The following is a 24,079-nucleotide window of genomic DNA, read 5'->3' on the forward strand; positions in this document are numbered from 1 at the left end:
AGTGTTTCCAAATTGGTTTTCTAGTTGGAGGAGTGAGATCAAAGATTTTTCTTCTAGGATGGAGGATGAAATTGTGATGTTTGCAACATTATCTTTATATGGAGGAGTGTGACACTCTATTATATCGAGATTTGGAAGGATCGTAAGGAGGAGAAGCAAGAGGTCTAGATCTAACCATGGAGGGCTGATCAGTGGATCATATCCATTTGTTATGTATTCGTCACATGGATTAGTACCTTTGAGACAAGGGCCCACAATATTCAATAACAAGAGGATCAATATTAACAGAGCTAGTTGCAATTAGTACTTGAGGGACAATGCATAACTAGTTGTAGTGGCATAAGTAGTGCGAATTACTCAATTTCAGGGTGCATATGTAATTCCAGCTAGAATGATTTCGCACTGGGAGATAGAGACTCAAAGGGAGTCTAGATTTAGAGGGATCATCCATATGGAATCTTAAAGCTTCACATTTCGAAGAGATACATACACAGTTGCAGAGATGGTAACAACACAGATACAATAGTTGGTTTCTTCACAGTGATTTCCAGTGACAGGGAGTCAGATGAATGACATGTGAAGAAATAAGGTGTAACAGATGTGAGACACCATTGTGTAATTAGTTCGGCTACAATATGTAAAATGCATTGATGGAGAGAGGAGAACACATTCCTCACTAAGAGGGAGTGTTAGTTTTTCGATATTATAGTAGCATTGAACAAATTTTCCAGTCTCTAAGGTGCCAGAGAGACTAAGGAACATGAGATTTCTGATATCTAGAAATGGTTGCATTAGATATGACTCTAAAACACCTCAATTAAATTAATTAGCCATCATTTAAATACTTCCTAAGTTTAATTTAGGAAAAGTGTTTAGTTAAAGACTATTAATTAAGGAAATCGACTTTTGATCTAGAGAATTCTCAAAAGTAATTTGACAGAGTCTAATATGATTTGAGCCATCGATCATGATGAGATCTTGGCTATTGGTGCTCCAACAAGAGAATTATAAGAGCGAGTCGATGGGGCTTATAGAAGACACATCGAAGGAGCCAGAGAGCAGGGCAGTGTGAATTTCCCAATGCATAATATTCAATGAGGTAAGAGTTTGATCCAATAGGGCACCAGTGAGAGGGTTTAGCAATAATTGGAGAGATATTTCCAATGGAGATTTACACATATTTCTAGTGTCAAAGGTAAGGTTGATTTATTTTGCTGGAAGGTCGTACCAGTGGATGCGAGTTCTCTAGTGCACAAATTTGGGAATCAGGTCATATTTCTAGTTGTCGGGGATCAAATCTAGAGGATAGTGTGATTTACCTAGTGTGAGTGCAGGATCAACATAATCTCAATTTCCAGCTAGTGCATATTTCCCACAACAACGTTTTTTGTGTGCATTTACTGAAGGAGGTCGGGTTTGATTTTACAAGTAAAGCAAAGGATTTCCAAGTAGATCTTCTGGTTGGAAGGGTGGAGAACATTTAATGGGGATTTTCCAGTGTTTGAAAAGCATATCTATGTACTCTCTCATTTTGAAGATAATAAAGTATAAGCCCTTATCTATTGCACTGTTTTTCCCTGCGGAGTATTTCCAGGGACATTAGTCCAAAAATTGGTGTCATTTTATGTGTGTGCTTCTATTTTTTAGTTCTTGATTTATTTTTCGCAATGTTAATTTTTAATTGTGAAGATTGCAGTAGTGAGCTATTCATTATTTGTTTTTAATTAAATAACATAAGACAAATAAACTACATCAGTTAGAAGAATAGTTTCAAGCGTATTAGAATCATGGATTTTTCACAGGAAATATTGTTGTAAGTACAAAGAAGTATGGTTTGTGGCCAATGGGTCGCTATGGTGCACAAATCCTCTATGTGTGCTCTACCTCCTATGCCTCTTGGTTATTTTTTCTCAACTATGGAACAAATGGACTTGAAATAATGGAACACCTTTTCCTCCTAGTGGTTGGTTATGACACAACCGAATAACCTACAAGTGGTTAGGTTTGACTACCTCAACTATTAACTAGAGTTACAATATAGACTCTTTTAGAGGTTTCTATATCATAATAACATGGCTAGCCTCTTTTTTAATGAATAATGGGGGCTAACATGACATCCTCTCAAACTATGGTTGTGAAAACATGAAGGTCAACTTATGAGTGGCTTAAATTTCACATGTGAACTCTGATTGATGTCATTCTTCCGTCGTTGGAAAGGTATGTGTGTGTAGAATAGGAAAAATAGGTGTGAAGCTAAAGTAGAAATTTTTTACCCCTAAAAAATGTTGTTTGATTCCTCAAAACACTCTTGGAAGGTTTTAGACCATGATTTGTCAAACTAGATTCCACCAGTCAAAAGTGGTCCCCTGAGTTGATTCCGCCACATTTTCCACTCTAAATGCATTGTGATGGATGAAAAATATATAATGATCTAATCCAGATCACACCTCACCAATTTTTGAGTATTTTTCCCCAAAAGCTTCTAATGAATGAGGTGAGGAAATGTTTCATCCACCTTCTCTCTGGTGTACCATTTTGCTTTGCCTATACGTTGCCCTTTCAACCTAATTTCCCAAAGGTAATGCTATCATTGTATTGTAGTTTTGGACCTCTTCTCCAAAATTGTATCTTCTGTCAACTCTACCTGAGCATCTAGTTATAAATCCTCCATAGAAGGTAGGACCTATTCCTTTTCCTAAAAGACTTATAGAGTTTCAGATTATCTACATTCACAATTGAGTAAATGTGCATATATGGTGGTAAAAGGAGTCAATAGGCATTATCACCCACCTTTTTTAGTATCTTGAAGGGACCATGCCTCAGAGCCTTGATTTTCCTACTAGGTCCCTATAGCCTCTCCTTGTTCAACTATAGGCATAATTTGTCTCCCACCTTAAATGATTTCTCCATCATATGTCGATAATGCCTAGCCTTATATTTATCTTGCAACTTATGCAATGTCCCTTGTACCTCTAGATGGATCTACTTGATCTTATCTATATAATTTTCAGTCCTCAAGGTATCTCCTATAAGATCTTCCCTCACTCCTCCTTGCTTCCCATATGCAATATCAAAAGTTGAAGGTGGAAAATATTCAAAACATGTTTCAAATGGGGAATTTCCTGTAGAAGTGTGAATTTCTCTGTTGTAATAATGTTTCATATATACCAGATTTTCATCCTAGGTCTGTGGATGCTTATAGTTGTATCCCCTCAAAAGCTACGCCAAATTCTTGTTGACTACTTTTGTCTGTCATTTGTCTGTGGTTGGAGTGTTATATATCTCTTCAACTTCATGTCCATCTTCTTCCACAATTTAGTCCAAAATTCACTAAGAAATATTGTATCCCCGCCTGAAATGATGCTCATTGGTATCCCAAAGTGCAGTCAAACCTATCCAAAGATCAAGTTCCATTAGAGAAATTTTGAGGTCTAAAATGGGCCTCCTAAGGAATATTATAAAATAATAGTGGAAATAATAAAATAAGATTAGATTACATCATCAAATTTTAGAGGGACAAAAATAAAAACTTATTTTTTCAGCTTATCTCCAAATGGTTTTACTCAAATTCTGAGTGGGAACACTCCGATTGGATGCGTAATTTAATTCCTCATCCAAGGAGCACCCATGTTGCATACTTTCAATGGACCTTGCAACAAAAAAAAACAAAAATACATGAAAAACATGATTGCAATAACGTTTTTTCTTGTATTTATCATTTCTCGTGTAGTAGAGGCCATCAACTACATCCAACAAGTGCTCCCGCTCAAAATTTGAGTAAAATCATAGGGAGATAAGTTGAAAATATGAGTTGAAAAAGTAGCTTCTTTTACTCCAAAAATGGTGAATCATCCCCCATGGTTGACATGATCATATTGAATCCTATAGGTTCTTATAAAGTTTAATTTAATTATACATTTTTTATTGAGGCCCAAGACCTCAAAATTTCTCAAATGACTGCTTGTTTCCTTTTACAGGGCATCAAAACACACATCTTGTTGAACCTATTAACTACCACAACAGGTAGTCATGTTCCTTCCTAGTTGTTGGTAAATCTCCCACAGATTCCATGGAAATTATTTCCCATGGATGAGTGGGTATATGTAAAGGATGATATAGACCATATTTCCTATTGCTAGGCTTGCTGGTATAAGAAAGCGTGCATCATCTTATGAACCTAGCTACCTGATCTTGCATCTTGGGCCAATATACTTACCTCTGCAAGTTGCCCACAATATTCCCTACACCAAAATTTCCTGCAACCTTGGAGGTGTGAGTCCCTCTAATCAGCTACAATCACTCACCTTTAGGAACACATAGCTTATCTAGCCTATATAGTAACCCATCTTGGAGATGGTAATCAACAGTGTTGTTGGCATCATGCACATGACTCTGAATTTCCAACTACTGAAACACCTCGTTGAATTCCTCATCCTCTAAATATGTCTCTTTATATGCATCATCGGTGAATGGATCCATGTGTATAAGTGTCTCCAAAGTTGTGATGTTTGATCTGGGTGGCCTTGAGAGCATATCAACTAACTTGTTTATGTTTTCCTTCTTGTGCTTGATCACTAAATGAAACTACTATAGAAAATCCATCCACTTGTAATGCCTAGTCTATTGTAGCTTACTTTGGGCCTACAAGTACTATAATGGGTGGTGATATGTGTTTATTATTGTCTCCTTTCCCATAAGATAGGGCTTACATGTCTTCATAGGTTGCACCAGCGCATAGAGCTCCTTGTTGTAGGTAGGTTAGCTAAGAATCACCCCATCAAATACTTCCAAATGGTAGCATATAGGCCTTCCTCCCTAAATCAAGATCGCTCCCATAGCATACCCACTCGCATCTATCTCCACTCCAAAGGGCTGCTGCAAGTTTGGTAATGCTAGAACTAGTATTTGACTAATCTTCTTCTTTATCCCCTTGAAAGCCCACTGTTGATCATTTCCCTAATGGAAACTCTTGTAACGCATTGTTATGACATGGAATGGTGTCGCTACTACTAAAAATGAGGTTATAAATTTCCTCAAGTACTATGTTTCCCTAATGAAACTTCTGATCTTAGAAATATTAGTATGCACCACCCATTTCAGGATGGCCTCCATCTTGGTAGGATCTATCTTCAACTCTCCTCCACCTATCACATACCACAGATAAACCAAATACTCTTGCAAAAACTCACACTTCTTTATATTTTCTAACAATTTGATATGTAAATTGCCATGGATATTCCATTGGACAGTTTCTCACAATAGATCTGATAATAATATATTAAAATATTGAAATTTTACGCTATTACAGTTTATTAAAATTTAAGATTTGTAGATTTATTTGTAATTATTGCATGCATGTGAATATAAATTATGAAGAAAAGTATAGAATGACAAAATAAGCTCACACACACATAAGACACAAGATATGCTCTCTGGGAAGCCCTTTCGAGAGAAAACCCATATGGAAGTTGAGGTCTCTTCGCTCTCTTTCTCTGTCTGGAAATATGGCTGCAAGTACAAAGAAGTAATGCTTGTGGTGCATGGGATGCTACAATGCACAAATACTCTATGTGTGATCTACCTCCTATCTCTCTTGGCTATCCTTGTTCAACTATGGAACAAAAGTATCTCGAAATAATGGAATGCCTCTTCCTCCTAGTGACCCGGTTATAACACAACCTGATAGCCTACTAGTGGTTAAGTTTGACTACATCAACTCTTAACTAGATTTACAAAATAGAATCTTCTAAAGTCTTTTGCATCACAAACATGTGGCTAGCCCCTTTTTGATGAATAATGGGGGTTGATGTAGCATCCTCCCAACCTATAGGTGTGAAAATATGAAGTTCGACTTCTGAGTGGCATAACTTTTGCATACGGACTCTGATTGATGCACTTCTTATGCAGTTGAAAAGGTCTTTGTGTGTAGAATAACATGAAAAGGTGTTGCGATAAAGAGGAAAATTTTTACCCCCCAAAAATGCCATTTGATGACTCAAAACACTCCTAGAAGGTTTCAGACCTTGTTTTTCCAAACTGGGTCTCATCGGTAAAAATGGTCCCGTGAGATGATTCCTCCACTTTTTCCACTCCAAATGCATTGAGATGGATGAAAAATAATATAATGATATAATTTGGATCACAATTGGTGCTTCTTAAATGTCTCCAACACTACATCAAATGTGAGATGTGCTCCTCCAAAGTAGCATTGTATACAAGTATATCATTCAAATAAACAATAACAAATGAGTCTATAAAAGGGAACAATACATCATTCATTAATATCATAAATGTAGTTGGTGCATTACATAGGCCAAATGGCATGACTAACCACTCATACAAACCTTGTCTAGTTTTGAAGGTGATCTTTCAGGTATCTTCTTCTTTGACTCAAACTTGGTGATGTCCAAACTTTAAGTCCAACTTGGTGAAGTATTTTTCTTGTTTCAACTGATCCAACAGATCATCTATCCTTAGTACGGGGTACTTTTTCTTAAGTGTTATTTTGTTCAACGCCCTTAAATATATACACATGTACCAAGTCATGTCCTTCTTTGGCACAATGATGATGGGTGACCCACATGGTGATGTACTTGGTCGAATGACATCTTGTTCTAGCAGCTACTACAATTGTTTCTTCATCTCATTTGATCCTATAACAGACTATCTGTACAACATAATGTTTGGGAATGGGGAGTCCAATAGTAGTTGGATCTTGTGTCGATACTATTTGGCTCTCTGCATGGCTATTGCATCTCTCATGTACATATAGGGACTCCCAAACATGACTCCACATACATCAAAGGGAACCACATCTAGTTATACTTCATCAATAAAATCAACACTAATAGAAAATTTATTTTTTCATTGTTTTGTTACCTTCTGTTCTGCATCCTTATCTACCCATCCTAATGGATATGGGATTAAATTATCCTCCAACCCCAACTTCTTGACCAACTCTATTGTAATGAGATTTTCTTGCGATCCCGAGTTAAATAGATCATCAATCTTTGTCTTCTTGACCTATATCATTATATTGAAAAATTTGGTCATTTTTGTCTCTTCCTGTTGTTGAAGGATAATTAGATTCACCTCCTTTTGCACTAATGTATAGAAAATATTCTCAATCACATCCGAGTTGCTTTCAACCTGGTTGCTCAAATCAATGGCCATGAGATTCTTCTTCTTATCACCTCTCTTTTTTTCTTTGGGTTAGCTTTGGATGAAACTTCTAACACTTCTCCTCTACATGGTTGTCAATTTTGTAGTGGTTGCAATGGTTGTTGGGATCTTTGCACTAGTATGTTTTCGTTGTCATATTTTTATATTTTCCCTTTTCCACTTCTTCTTCCCCTACTTAGAAGCATCATGTTGCTCCTGATTCGATCCACTTTATTGCGCTTTCTTCATACCTATTTTCTTTAGTTTTTGTGCCTATATAGAAGCATTGTCCACTGATTTGGTCTTGAACAACATCACTTGCTCCCACAAATGGTGGTGCAGATCCCCCAAATACTTGAGGAGTACATATGGGTTCTTTGGGGAGATACCCAACATTATGGCCATACTTTGAACTATGTCGTATACTCTTGCACACTTTGCCTAATATTTTTCCTAAAGTAGTGCCACTAGATCCATTAGTCCTCTACATACCCAACTGGGTAAAATTATGACTTAATGAGAGTTTTAAAGTCCTTCCACTTAGTCACTAGAGACCCCCCCTCCAACCTCTATGTCTTTGTGTGGATTTCCCACCAAGTTTAGGCATGGCCTTCCAATTTCAGTAGCGCAAATGAAATCTTATGTTCTTCCTCAATTTGATGGACATAGCAATACACTTTTGGTTGCTGCAACCATTGATTTAACTTCAAAGTGTCGATCTTGCCATGGTACAACTTGATATCAACCTTTATTTCCATTTTAAATAGAGGTTGTGATTGATTCATGATACCCAAACTGGGTATATCCTTTGTAGGTTCTTCTTCAATTGGTTCTTTGTTTCTTCTCAATCTCCAAATCCCCCTTCTGATTTGTCCTCTGCATTTGAACCCCCATCTTCTCTAAATATCCTAATCTTATTTCTCAGGGTTGCAATGAGTAGATTTACGTTACGATTTTATATTAGTGGCTTGTTGTTCTAGGTGCAAAAACCTCTCCTCTGTAGGATCACAAGGGTTATTCATAGATTCATCAACCACGAATAAGGGTATACAAATTTTGAACCAACCGATCTATTCCATAAGACACCCAAAGAAACCTGCTTTGATACAAATATTATCCATAAACTATCATGGATATTCCACTGGACAATTCGGCACAACTGATATGATGAATTTATATTTAAAATATGAAATATCACACTATTATAGTTTTATTAGATTTCTAGATATGTAGATTTATTGTTAATAGTGCATGCATGCAAATTTAAAATAATGCAAAAAATAGAGAACAAAAAATTAAAATATCAGACATATATTTGACAGAAGATATGATTTGGGAAACCCTTTCAGGAGAAAAACCCAACTAGAAGGTGAGGTTGCTTCGCTCTCTTTATCTAAATGGAACTATGGTTATGAGTACAAAGAAGTATGGTTTGTGGCCTGTTAGAGTCGGTCTGCTAGCCCTTCACCAGAGATCAAAGCTCTTTGCATTTCATGGTTAGGTGTCCCATCAGTGTGATTAGTTGCATTCCGTTAGGCATGCCATAACTCTGGTGGAGTAGTTTTGTGTCATTTATCCCCCTCATGTTTGGCATTGCTGGTTCAGGTCTGTTTAAGTAAATAAAGTCTTCAAGGGTCATTCATCATCTTGTTTTAAATTTCGAGGTCTTAGGTCTAGGGTTGAGTCAATTTTGTCTTAAGAAGTCATAAAGGACCAGCAAGCCAGAGGGATGTCCTTCATAGAGCATCATTTCAATAATTCTCATCATTGTACACCTAAATTTGGACTTTGTTTTCAAAACTCTATTTTTGAAAAACACAAGTCACCATCTCGTTTTTGTAAAAAATTGTCAAAATTTCAAGTTCTCCAAATGTTGAAGCGCAGCCTTGGTTTCCTTTGCCAAAGCATTTCAGAGCTATCCCTGCAAAAATCATTAGAATAAATAATTATTTCAACCAATTTATTTTAAAAAGTGAAACCAGAAGTCAGAGCCTATTAATTCAAAAAAGTGTCAATACTCAAACATTACAAAGTGGGTTTTGGTCAAGTAAAAATTAAAAAGGAGCCTATATAAGCACATTCCTCTTCATTAACACCTCATTCATCTCTTACAAGCAAAGTGGATCCTTGCAAAGGTGATTTCACAAATCAGTGAGCGAATCAGGCAGTTCCAAGGGCGCGCTACGCATCAGCAGAGGCGCGCTACGCATCAGTGCGATTTTCTCAGTGTAATTTTGTTCAAGCGCTACGCACCAGAGGGGCGCTACGCGTTGGGCAAGGTGCGCTACACGTTGGGTTTTTTGCCCAGTGTCTTGCCAGCAAGCTCTCAAATTCTCTCTTAACTCAAGAAAAATACAAAATTTGAAAAAGTCAAACAACAATCAATTGTGTGCACAGTCAACATATACATTTCAGCCATCCTGTCTTCAAAACTATGTCAAAAACCGAATCAGATTATGAGCAGAGTTATGACAGTGATTCAACACCAGAGATAGAAGTTCCAAGGAGGCATCACAAGGGCGGTAAAGGTGGTCGGCATGTCAGGGAGGAGCCCGCTTCTTTGGCTCATTTGTAAGCTTGTCCACTTGCAATGAACTGTTTTCAGTACCAATCATGTTTTAGATATTGTGAGCAGATCTCACAAATTCAACATCACAGAGAACTAGCTCGCTTGTTTGTCCTACATTTGCAGAATGGTCATGTGAACCTTGCAGGAGTGGACTTCACCCTATCACCCAAGATTGTTTCTCAAGCCACTGGGATACCAAATGTAGGGGAGGAATGGAATAAGCGCCAACAGTTAGATAGATTTCACTATGAGCCATATATCAAACCTAGGTGTATGAGACACTTAACTACTGTTTTTCCTTTCAGATTCCTAAGGGATGAGTATGCACCATTGATGAGACGCATTATTCGCTATTTCACTTGTGAGGGCAGATTTTCATGTCTCTATTCGTACCATATTCGTTTGTTGATGCATTTCACAAGGGTACGAATGATGAACATTCCTTTTTTCATGTGTCGCAATATAGAAAGGATGGTGCCCTTGGTACAAAGGAAGAGCCCAGCACAGCAGCACAAGAGTATTTATCATTATGCACTGATTAAAATCATAGTGATGCATCAGTTGGTAGAACAGGGTATTGCTGATTTGATTTCTCGCGACTTTTTCATGGTACCAAGGCCACCTCCTGAGATTTTCCATGATGAGGGAGGGCTTTCACATCAGTTTGACATTCCAGAGCCCGAGCATGTCAGCACTCCAGCATGTATTACATATCAGAGAGGCTACAGGGCCTTATTTGCATCTGCACGACGAGTATTATCTCCACATCAGGTGGACGGGGTCTCGCCTTCTTCATCAACACAGCGAGTGTTATCTCCACTTCATGTAGAAGGGGCCTCACTTTCGATAGCAGCACAGGTACAGGTACAGGACAGAGGTAAGCAACCCATGTTTGATGAGGGACCATCAGGAGATCCGGATATAGATATTATCGACCTTGATATCAGCTCTCCTAGCGCGGAGCTAAAGGAGATCATTCAGCAACAGAAGGCTGAAAATCGCTTGTTGCAACAGAAATTGGAAACGGCCAATTGGACAATTAACTACTTGGAGCAGCGTAACAAGTAGCTAGAAGATGAACACACTATTGATGAGTTGCGGCGAATCCGAGAAGACCGAAACTTGGCCCGCAAGAGACCCGGTGATTTGACACCTATTGAGCAAGGGTCTATGCTCATCCGGGTGAACAATCATTTAGAGAAATTGTTAGACAAGGCAAACAGAGACAAAGATATGCTCCGCCATATGAAGAATCATTACTGCGCCCGCATGCATGTTTGCAAAGCGAAAATGAAGATCCTTAAGAGGCGATTGAGCAAGGCATTAAAATGGTGAAAAAGGCCCGATCCACTCCAAATTTTGGCCGAAGCCTCCTTGAAGGAGCATGGTACTTGATGATACACCCCCAGCTCAAATCTCAAAAAATTTGGAGAAGTTTTGGTCAATTTTGAAATTTTTGTATTGAAAACAGGTTTTTGCCGTCAACGCGTAGCGCGCCGCGCGCTACCCTGAAGATGTGGAGGCCCAATTCAAAAAAGGTTTGCATTTTTGGATTTTTCATGATAAAATACACCTGCTCAGCCACTGCCAAGACATTTCATCAAGTTTTGGGCCCCCAAGGTCAAAAAACATGCAAACAATGACCTTTTGCCCCTTTTTTGACACACAGGAAGCAGTCTTGGGAGAATTCATTTCTGGAGGGGAAAAGGGGCACCAAATTGAGAAATTCCACTTGGGTTGGAAAGTAGACATCCAGAACTTTCCAACAAGCCCACCTGAGCCTCATTTTGATGCCGGGAAGTTCCCCAAAAGTGGACTGAAAGGCGCGCTATGCGTAGAGATTTGGCGCGCTACGCATCAGGGAAATTTTCCAGTTTTTCATCTACAGTACAGGACAACGCAACTATTTCACCAGTTTTGACTTTTCATGGGATTTTTCACCCTCTTTGATGTAATTAATGTATTTTCATGTTGACATGACACGTTTTTACCTATTCTAGAAGATTCATTCATAAAATGGCAAAAAATTAATGAATGAATTGGTTTCCTAGCTTATAGAGGCAAGTTGTTTTGATTGCCTAGATTGTAGTGCTCAGTTTAGAATTGGTTGAAACAACTCCTAGGATGATGAGCTCAATCCCTAGAGGCAAGGAAATTTGTTAGCTTGCCTATATTATGTATCTTCTTAGTCATTTTCAAGGTTGAACTCTTGAGGGATAAGCTTAGACTGTATTACACTTTGTATCTCTACAATTTTGGCAAAGGAAAGACCAGGGTTTTGCAACACTATTTGGGATTCCTGTGGTTATTTGTGTTGATGGTGTGTTACTCTCATGTACTTGTAAGTTTTTTATGTGTATCATTTTCCTACTATTCTCTTTTGCAAATTAAGCAAATGAAGTGCTAAGGTAGAATTCATGGTTTTCTATGCTCTGCCTTTAAGTTTGCTTAATATATATGTTTTCATCTGTTTAAGGAGAACTCCTGAAAGTTTCTTGCTCTCCTTAGCTCCTCACCAGTAATACCTTTCCATTAAATTCCTTTAAAGGCATCAAAACAATCACCTACCTTGCCCCAAAAAGACCTCTGCAAAAACTGTGTCTCATCCCCGCACCCAAAATTGCCTTGCCCTGTTGTCCAACAAAACCCTAAAAATTTGAAATAGAACTTTCCCTATCAATTTACTAGCCTAAAATCAATATTCTTTATTGGTCATCTCAGCCCCTTTGAAGATCTTTTGCCGAGATAGACCCGGAGAGAGCCCTCTCCTGTCCTCGTAGGGCTAGCTACGAGGCTGAGCTTGGTTTGATGTTGCCTTGAGTTTTGCCTTCCTCAGCCTGAGGCAAAATTCGAACGCTAACATATTGGCGACCATACTGGGGAGAAAAAAATGTTTTCCAGTTGATGTGTTTATTTCATAAGTCTTAGACGGAGCCTGAAGTTATGCCAGGTAGCCTTCGAAACGCTTTTGCTTTGCATAAGCAAAAGTAGATAAACACTGCTTCAGTCAATCTCCGTGAGCTTGTGAATACAACACTTCATTTGCATTTTACCCCAATACATTTGTAAACTCTGAACTTTTGATGATAAGTTGAGAGTTTTCACAGGCTGATTGGCTATTTGTTCCTTGATATTTTGAGAATAACAAGCTGGCTTCAGATCCTGGTCATATATTTAAATCTCATTCATGTCCGGTTGTTTTTAATTATCTTGAAGACATTGATTTTGACGAGAGCTTCGAGTTGTCCCTGTTCAAAACCAAATCTGGAAGTGCACTTGATTCTCTAGTTCCCAACCCTGATTTTGTTGCTGCCCTTGAAATCGAGAGACACAATAAACTGGTTGAAATTTCATCCTAAGACACCTTCAGACAGATATCCAAGTCACTAATCTTACTGATTTCCTTGAAACTGTATCTGTCAATATTGGATCTACTATCACGGCTTCTGTTTCACACGAGCAGACCAATCCTCCTTTTATTTCTATTTCCCCTATAGTCACACATCCTGAATCTACAGTCAATTCTCCCCCTTCATCCCATATCACTTCTCCTCCGCCTACACCTCCCCATACTCCTCATATTACAGCTACACCTACTCCACCTACTACTCCTAGACCCAATCTACCCAAAGCAATGGCTGCTCGGTTTGCTCCTCTTGCTCTTCCTCAAAATCTGCATGATATGCCAACTGATTATCAGAGAAAAATTCCCATGTTTGATGGAACTCCTCAAAGTGTTTCCGCTCAGCAGCATATAGACAAAATGGCAACTTTTTTTGATTTATATGAGATAGATGAAGAAGATGTAACTATGCGTTTGTTTGTGCAAACATTCGGAGGAGAAGTAAGAAAATGGTTCAGAGGTTTGACAGCTAGAAGCATACCCACATTGGATGAACTTCAGAGACAGTTTCTAGACCGATGGGAAATCAGAAAGGATCCACTTCAGATTAATGCCAAGTACAACAATCTCAAACGTAATCATGGTGAGTCTGTCCAAGATTATATTATCAGATTTAACACAGTTTATAATGCTATTCCGGATGATTTAAGACCATCTAGAAAATCAGCTCTTCTCAAATTCCCGGATGGCTTTGATCTGGAGATGGCTTATTCATTGCGAGATAGAGATCCGCCTACCTTGGAGGATATGCAGAAAATCATTGTTAGTGTTGAAGCGAATTTGAATGATAAAAGAGCAAGGATGAAAGCTGAAAAGCGAGTAACAATCAAAGAAGAAGCCTCTACATCAGATCAGCTTCTTCGCAAGGTAGAGAGGATGCTCGAAAAGGTCACTCTCGACAAGCTGGAGCCGCAGATTCGCAATTCTAATTTCCGAGGTCCGCAGTAACCACAATACAGAATTAAGCAGCGTGAAACAAGGACACAAGAGTCAGCAGTTCAGCAGCAAGTAAAAACTCCTCTTCAGCAGAATTTTGTTAGCCAAGAATCCGAGGATGAAGGTGATACTGTAGGGGAGGAAAATCATTTCTTTACTCCTGATGATCTGCCTACCTATGTTACGGAAGAGGAAGAATTTGTGAGAAACTACATCATCCACCAAGATGAGAATTATATCTTATCAAATGATGCAGCGCTTGAGGAAGAATCAGAGTAGTACCAAAGAGGATACCTGAACGCTTTGTCTACCCAGCAGAAACAATTAAGAAATCGAGTTGTGCCCATAAATCCTATTCATAAGAAGAAAGATACTTCAGCAAAAAATGATTCAGCTGTCCCACAGAAAAAAGGAAAAAAGATAAGTGATCCCGCAGCAGGTCAATCATCATCAACAGATAAGGTAAATCAGCCACCAAGCACAATGAGCGATAAAGTTGAAAGAAGAGAAGTTCCGGCCAAGGAGGGTGAAAAGGTTTCAGCATTTAGTTTGGAGAATGAAATTTCAAAGTTGAAAGTGTCGATTCCTTTGACTGAAATCATGAAAAATAGCAGCTACCAAGGTCAAATCTCCAAAATTATGAATTTTGATCCAATGCTTGACATGGTAAATGTAGAAGATGATCAGCCAGAATTAGTTTTGGGGCCTGCTTTAGATGGTGAGTCTCCTGAAAGTGATGTTCCTCCCTTCTATATCAGTTTGAGGTTGCACGAGTATGTTTTACATAATGCTATGTGTTGACTCGGGTGCTTCGCACAATTTGATGCCGAAAGCAATCATGAAAAAGCTGGGATTAGACATCACAAGAAAATACCATGATTTGTATTCATTTGATTCCAGCCGGGTAAAGTGTATTGGATTGATCAAGGACTTGGTGGTAAGCTTAGATCAAATTCCAGCTAAGAATGTCTTGATGGATGTGGTTGTCGCAGATATTCCTCCGCGTTTTGGTATGCTTCTTTCAAGATCTTGGGGAGCTAAGTTGAAAGCTACACTTCAGCTAGATTTTTCATATGCTACAATTCCAGTCTTCGGTCAAATGAGAAAGTTATATCAGGAGCAAAAGATGAAATATATGATAACTAGCAAAGAAAATCCAATAAATCATCCCGTAAATTATGTACATACAGATTTGGAGTTGTTTGTTTTGTTTGCTGATAGTTTTAATGAGATAGATAGTCAGTTAGTTCAGGCAGAAAATATACCGGAGATTACTGAAAATTTTAGAGAGGTTCTGCAGAAGGAAAGAGAAGAGAAGCCATCTGCTATGGAGCAAACAGCTGAAGATAAGGGGCAGCAAACAGAAAAAACAGAGGTAACACAGTTTCAGCACTTGGAGGAGGATGAAGATGGTCTTTGGACCATGGATTTTGATGGTGCTGTGGGCAGTGATGGCGCTGGTATTGGTGTGTGGATTCGAAGCCCCTTCTCTGCCCGAGACAAAGTCCCAAGCAAGGTGAGAGTGTGTTCTTATAAACTAGCATTCGATTGTTCAAATAATGAGGCAGAATATGAGGCTCTCATTGTTGGCCTTAAAATTCTTCGAAAGCCGAAAGCAAAGAAGATTGCAGTCTATGGTGATTCTGAGTTGGTGATAAAGCAAGTTAAAGGTGAGTTTTAGGCCAAGCATCCTCGTATGAGGGCATATCGAAATGTTGTCCTAGATATTTTGAAGTTATTTTCTGAGCATACTTTGACATGTGTGCCCTGCATACAAAATGGTGTTGCAGATGCGCTGGCCAAGGCAGCAAGTAACTTTAAAATTCCAATGAATTCCAGCAACAAATTTGAGATTTATGTGAAACACCGCCCCGCAGTTCCGGATAATCAACGATGTTGGCAAGTCTTTCAGGATGATGAAGAAATCAAAGATTTTCTACAGGTTGAAGGTGAGTTTAAAGATACCTCCATAGATACAGAATCAGATGAAGTAAATCAAATGGATGTGCTGCAACTCAAGGACAATTTTATTCCTAAGGGATTGATTCCTTTGGAGGAGCTGTTTGATCAAGATGATGTGGCCCGCAAACCAACATTGAGACCAATTGAAGAAGGTGTTGAAGAGGTAAACATTGGAGCAGCTGAGAATCCCAAGATGGTAAAGCTATCAAAGTCATTGTCACCAAAGGTAAAGAAGGAGTATATCAGATTGTTATCTTCATTTTCTAATGTTTTTGCATTGGATTACTCAGATCTGAAAACATATGACACCAATATCATTCAGCATACTATTCCTATAAAGCCAAATCAAAAACCTTTCCGTCAAAAGTTGAGGAGAATCAATCCTAAATTGCTGCCATTGATAGAAAAAGAAGTGAATAGGTTGTACAAGTCTGGAATCATAGTGCCTATCAGATTTTCCGATTGGATATCAAATTTGGTGCCCGTAAGAAAGAAGACCGGTGAGATCCGTTTATGCATTGACTTTAGAAATTTGAATAAGGTGTCTTTAAAAGACAATTATCCGCTACCCAAGATGGATCATATATTGCAACGAGTAGTTGGAGCATCAAGGATGTCGCTACTCGATGGCTATTCCGGGTACAATTAGATTTTGGTGCATGAGGATGGTCGTGACAAAACTGCATTCACCACTCCATGGGGAACTTTTCATTATGCAAAGATGCCGTTTGGTTTGAAAAATGCAGGTGCCACTTTTCAGCGTGTGATGGATATGGCTTTAGCCAACGAGAAATATGTTTTTTTGGTCATTTACCTTGATGACTTGACTGTATTTTCGAAATCTGATGAAGAACATTTATATCACTTGAAAATTGTTTTTCAAAAGTGCAGAAAAATATGGTATTTCGCTGAATCCAAAGAAGAGTCTTTTCGCCATGAGTGAAGGCAAGCTCTTGGGTCACATCATTTCCAAAGATAGCATCCGTATAGATCCTGCACGTGTTGAAGCTATTCAGCAAATTGAGCAGCCTCGGAACAAGAAAGAAATACAGTCCTTTAACGGGAAACTGAATTTTCTGCGTCGCTTCATTCCAAATCTTGCTGAGCATCTTAGAGAAATCACAAACATGCTGAAAAAGGACAGTCAATTAAAGTGGACAGAAGAGGCGGTAAAATCTTTCAATTTGGTAAAGTTGGTTCTATCTTCAGCCCCTACTCTAATCAGTCCGGATTACACACAAGACTTTATTTTGTTTTCATTTGCTTCTGAGCACACATTGAGAGCTGTACTAATGCAAAAAAGAGATGGAGTTGAGAAGCCTATTGCTTTTTTCAGCCGTATTATAATGGACGGAGCATTAAAGTATAACATCATTGAAAAACAAGCACTTGCGCTTGTGTGGCAGCTGTACTAATGCACAAAAGAGATGGAGTTGAGAAGCCTATTACTTTTTTCAGCCGTATTATAAGGGACGAAGCATTAAAGTATAATATCATTGAAAAACAAGCACTTGCGCTTGTGAAGGCCTTGAAGGATTTCCGTGTGTATATATTGCATTCCCACATTATAGCATATGTTCCTAATGCAGCAGTAAAGGATGTTTTGGTACAGGCAGAACCAGAAGGAAGGCGGGGTAAGTGGATCGCTGCGTTGTTAGAGTATGAGGTGGAGATTAAACCAACAAAGCTGATCAAAGGTCAAGGTCTCACTAAATTAATGGCTGAAACAAATCTGCATGTCCTAGATATCAATTTTATGGCTGCCATGTCCGATGAAGATGAGGAGAATTCAGCACAACAGGTATCCGATATTTTTATTTCCTCTCCTTGGTATTCTGATATTATATATGTACTTCAAAATTTGTCTTCACCTCCTGGGATGCCCCGAAATAAAAGTAGGACATTGAAATTGAAAGCTGCCAAGTTTTGTATCCTAAATTCTGCATTATATTGGAGGGATCCCGGTGGAATGTTGCTGAATTGTTTGGTCGAGGAGGAAGCCAAAAAAGTTGTGGAGGATTTTCATAGAGGTGACTGCGGGGGCCATTTGTTTTGGAAAACTACAGTAAATAAGATTCTAAGGGAAGGTTTTTATTGGCCTTCGTTGTTTTCAGATGTATATAAAGCTGTTAAGAATTGTCACGAGTGCCAAATTTTTCAAGGAAAACAGAAATTACAACCATTGCCTCTCAAACCAATTGAGGTCAGCGCACCATTTTAGCAGTGGGGCTTGGATTTTATCGGCGAAATTCATCTGGCATCGTCAGGACAACATAGATGGATATTGACAACTACAGATTACTTCAAAAAATGGATTGAAGCCATTCCCACCCGGCAGGCCATAGATGCGATAATTATTTCTTTCCTTGAAAATAATATACTGTCACGTTTTGGTTGTCCTAGTAAGTTAATCACAGATAATGTAGCAGCATTCAAATCAAAGAGAATGGTTGACTTTTGCTACAAATACAATATCAGCTTGGGGCATTCTACCGCCTACCATCCGCAAGGAAACGGGCTGGCAGAATCTTCAAATAAGTCCTTGGTAAATATCATTAAAAAGTTGCTGGAAATCAATAAGAAGAGCTGGCACAAAAAGTTAGTGAATGCACTGTGGGCTGATAGGGTAAGTCATAAAAATTCAATTAGCATGTCTCCTTTTGAGTTGGTGTACGGGACAGATGCGGTGTTTCCTACTTTGCTTGCTATTCCGGTGGTCAAATTGCTTCAAGAAGCTGGTAGTGAGGAAGATCCCATACAGAGGCAGATTAATCAAATCATCCATTTACAGCAGACACGGGAGGAAGTACTTCAAAATAATCTCAAGTTGCAAGAGCGCATAAAGAAGATTTATGATAGGAAGGCAAAACCAGATGACTTCCAAATAGATGATGTGGTTTTGAGGTGGGATGCTCAGAATGAAGACAAAGGGAAGTACGACAAATTTGACAATTTATGGAAGGGTCCCTACAAGATCGCAGCATATCGTGGCCAAAATGCTTTTCTTCTCAAAGAAATGAACGGAGATGATTACCCCGGAGGGTCGGTCAATGGTCGGCTGCTAAAGAGGTACCATGTCTGAGCATTTTCTGCTCTTGTCATCATCATTGTACATACCATTTTACTTCTGTTTTATCGCATGTGTGTACTGATCTTTCATCTTCAGTCTGGGGCCCACATTGAAGGCTATAATTCTGGAGATGAAGGTTAGTTGGTTTCAGGTTTGTCAAGTTGTTTTTATCAGTCCATTTTCTGTTCAAAATTGAGTCAGTTTGGGTCAAAGTTGTGTCCAATTTTCAGTCAAATTTGCAGTCAATAAAGCTGTCAAAGTTCATGTCAAATGTGAAAATAATGACTCCATCACCCAATGGTTAAAAGCACTGGTTTGCTCTCCCAGGGGTCTGAGGTTCTTGGCATCTCCAAGGAGCTACCATTCCCATTGGAGCCAATGTTAGAGTTGGTCTACTAGCCCTTCACCAGAGATCAAAGCTCTTTGCATTTCATGGTTAGGTGTCCCATCAGTGTGATCAGTTGCATTCCGTTAGGCATGCCATAACTCTGGTCGAGTAGTTTTGTGTCATTTATTCCCCTCATGTTTGGCACTGCTGGTTCAGGTCTATTTAAGTAAATAAAGTCTTCAAGGGTCATTCATCATCTTGTTTTAAATTTCGAGGTCTTATGTCTAGGGTTGAGTCAATTTTGTCCTAAGAAGTCATAAAGGACCAGCAGGCCAGAGGGATGTCCTTCATAGAGCATCATTTCAATAATTCTCATCATTGTACAGCTAAATTTGGACTTTGTTTTCAAAACTATGTTTTTGAAAAACACAAGTCACCATCTCGTTTTTGTAAAAAATTGTCAAAATTTCAAGTTCTCCAAATGTTGAAGCGTAGCCTTGGTTTCCTTTGCCAAAGCATTTCAGAGCTATCCATGCAAAAATCATCAGAAGAAATCATTATTTCAACCAATTTATTTTAAAAAGTGAAACCAGAAGTCAGAGCCTATTAATTCAAAAAAGTGTCAATACTCAAACATTACAAAGTGGGTTTTTGTCAAGTAAAAATTAAAAAGGAGCCTATATAAGCACATTCCTCTTCATTAACACCTCATTCATCTCTTACAAGCAAAATGGATCCTTGCAAATGCGATTTCACAAATCAGTGAGCGAATCGGGCAGTTCCAAGGGCGCACTACGCATCAGCAGAGGCGCGCTACGCACCCAGGGCGCGCTACGCATCAGCGCGATTTTCTCAGTGTAATTTTGTTCGGGCGCTACGCACCAGAGGGGCACTACGCGTTGGGAAAGGTGCGCTACGCGTTGGGTTTTTCGCCCGGCGACTTGCCAGCAAGCTCTCAAATTCTCTCTTAACTCAAGAAAAATACAACATTTGAAAAAGTCAAACAGCAATCAATTGTGTGCATAGTCAGCATATACATTTCAGCCATCCTGTCTTCAAAACTATGTCAGAAACCGAATCAGATTATGAGCAGAGTTATGACAGTGATTCAACACTAGAGATAGAAGTGCCAAGGAGGCATCACAAGGGCGGTAAAGGTGGTCGGCATGTCAGGGAGGAGCCCACTTCTTTGGCTCATTTGCAAGCTTTTCCACTTGCAATGAACTGTTTTCAGTACCAATCATGTTTTGGATATTGTGAGCGGATCTCACAAATTCAACATCACAGAGAACTAGCTCGCTTGTTTGTCCTACATTTGCAGAATGGTCATGTGAACCTTGCAGGAGTGGACTTCACCCTATCACCCGAGATTGTTGCTCAAGCCACCGGGATACCAAATGTAGGGGAGGAATGGAATAAGCGCCAGCAGCTAGACAGATTTCACAATGAGCCATATATCAAACCTGGGTGTATGAGACACTTAACTGTTGTTTTTCCTTTCAGATTCCTAAGGGATGAGTATGCACCTTTGATGAGACTCATTATTCGCTATTTCACTTGTGAGGGCAGATTTTCACGTCTCTATTCGTACCATATTCATTTGTTGATGCATTTCACAAGGGTACGAATGATGAACATTCCTTTTTTCATGTGTCACAATATAGAAAGGATGGTGCCCTTGGTACAAAGGAAGAGCCTAGCACAGCAGCACAAGAGTATTTATCATTATGCACTGATTAAAATCATAGTGATGCATCAGTTGGCACAGCAGGGTATTGCTTGGGAGGATTTCATTTCTCGCGACTTTTTCACAGTACCAAGGCCACCTCCTAAGATTGTCCATGATGAGGGAGGGCTTTCACATCAGTTTGACATTCTAAAACCTGAGCATGTCAGCACTCCAACATGTATCACATATCAGAGAGGCCACAGGGCCTTATTTGCATTTGCACGGAGAGTATTATCTCCACATTAGGTGGAAGGGGTCTTGCCTTCTTCATCAGCACAGCGAGTGTTATCTCCACTTCGTGTAGAAGGGGTCTCACTTTCGACAACAGCACAGGTACAGGTACAGGACAAAGGCAAGCAACCCATGTTTGATGAGGGACCATCAGGAGATCCGGACATAGATATTATCGACCTTGATATCAGCTCTCCTAGCGCGGATTGCAACAGAAATTGGAAACGGCCAATTGGACAATTAACTACTTGGAGCAGTGTAACAAGCAGCTAGAAGATGAACACACTCTTGATGAGTTGTGGCGAATCCGAGAAGATCGAAACTTGGCCCGCAAGAGACCCGGTGATTTGACACCTATTGAGAAAGGGTCTATGCTCATCCGGGTGAACACTCATTTAGAGAAATTTTTAGCCAAGGCAAACAGAGACAAATATATGCTCCGCCATATGAAGAATCATTACTGCACCCGCATGCATGTTTGCAAAGCGAAAATGAAGATCCTTAAGAGGCGATTGAGCAAGGCATTAAAACGGTGAAAAAGGCCCGATCCACTCCAAATTTTGGCCGAAGCCTCCTTGAAGGAGCATGTTACTTGATGATACACCCCCAGCTCAAATCTCAAAAAATTTGGAGAAGTTTTGGTCAATTTTGAAATTTTTGTATTGAAAACAGGTTTTTTCCCTCAACGCATAGCGCGCCGCGCACTACCCTGAAGATGGGGAGGCCCAATTCAAAAAAGGTTTGCATTTTTGGATTTTTCATGATAAAATACACCTTCTCAGCCACTGCCAAGACATTTCATCAAGTTTTGGGCCCCCAAAAGGTCAAAAAACATGCAAAAAATGACCTTCTGCCCCTTTTTTGACACACAGGAAGCAGTCTTGGGAGAATTCATTTTTGGAGGGTAAAATGGGCACCAAATTGAGAAATTCTACTTGGGTTGGAAAGTAGACATCCAGAACTTTCCAACAAGCCCACCTGAGCCTCATTTGGATGCCGGGAAGTGCCCCAAAAGTGGGCTGAAAGGCGTGCTACGCGTAGAGATTTGGCGCGCTACGCATCAGGGAAATTTTCCAGTTTTTCATCTACAGTACAGGACAACGCAGCTATTTGACCAGTTTTGACTTTTCATGGGATTTTTCACCCTCTTTGATGTAATTAATGTATTTTCATGTTGACATGACACTTTTTTACCTATTCTAGAAGATTCATTCATAAAATGGCAAAAAATTAATGAATGAATTGGTTTCCTAGCTTATAGAGGCAAGTTGTTTTGATTGCCTAGATTGTAGTGCTCAGTTTAGAATTGGTTGAAACAGCTCCTAGGATGATGAGCTCGACCCCTAGAGGCAAGGAAATGTGTTAGATTGCCTATATTATGTATCTTCTTAGTGATTTTCAGGGTTGGACTCTTGAGGGATAAGCTTAGACTATATTACACTTTGTATCTCTGCAATTTTGGCAAAGGAAAGACCAGGGTTTTGCAGCACTATTTGGGATTCCTGTGGTTATTTGTGTTGATGGTGTGTTACTCTCATCTACTTTTAAGTTTGTTATGTGTATCATTTTCCTACTATTCTCTTTTGCAAATTAAGAAAATGAAGTGTTAAGGTAGAATTCATGGTTTTCTATGCTCTGCCTTTAAGTTTGCTTAATATCTATGTTTTCATCTGTTTAAGGAGAAATCCTGAAAGTTCCTTGCTCTCCTTAGCTCCTCACCATTCATACCTTTCCATTCAATTCCTTTAAAGGCATCAAAACAATCATCTACCTTGCCCCAAAAAGACCTCTGCAAAAACTGTGTCTCATCCTCGCACCCAAAATTGCCTTGCCCTGTTGTCCAACAAAACCCTAAAAATTTGAAATCGAACTTTCCCTATCAATTTACTAGCCTAAAATCAGTATTCTTTATTGGTCATGTCAGCCCCTTTGAAGACCTTTTGCCGAGATAGACCCGGAGAGAGCCCTCTCCTGTCCTCGTAGGGCTAGCTACGAGGCTGAGCTTGGTTTGATGTTGCCTTGAGTTTTGCCTTCCTCAGCCTGAGGCAAAATTCGAACGCTAACATGGCCCATGGGATGTTATAGTGAAAAAATACTCTCTATGTACTCTACCTCCTATCCCTCTTGGTTATTTTTTATTGACTATGGAACAAATGTGTTCGAAAGAATGGAACCGCTTTTCCTCCTAGTGGCCTGGTTATAACACAAATCGATAGCCTACTAGTGGTTAGGCTTGACTACCTCAATTGTTAACCATAGTTACAATATAGACTCTTCTAGAGTCTCCTACATCATAATCACGTGGATAGACCCTTTTTTCATGAATAATGGGGGTTGACGTGGCATCCTCTCAAACTATGGTGGTGAAAATAGGAAGGTCAACTTGTGAGTGACAAAAATTTCGCATGCGTACTTTGATTGACGTGATTCTTGTGTCATTGGAAAGTTATTTGCGTGTAGAATAAGAAAAAAAAGGAGCAACATTAAAATGACAATATTTTACCCCCAAAAAATGTTGTTTGATGCCTCAAAACTCTCTAAAAACGATTTAGATCCTGTTTTGCCAAATTGGGTCCCACCGGTAAAAGTGGCGCTGTGAGATGATTCCTCCACTTTTTCCACTTTGAGAGCATCGAGATAAATGAAAAACAATATAAAAATCCAATTTGGATCATTGGAAATGCACCATA

The sequence above is a fragment of the Pinus tabuliformis genome, chromosome X (genome assembly GCF_031772625.1).
Source record: "Pinus tabuliformis cultivar Carrire ecotype Pingquan chromosome X, CPIR1, whole genome shotgun sequence".
In the NCBI taxonomy this organism is placed as follows: domain Eukaryota; kingdom Viridiplantae; phylum Streptophyta; class Pinopsida; order Pinales; family Pinaceae; genus Pinus; species Pinus tabuliformis.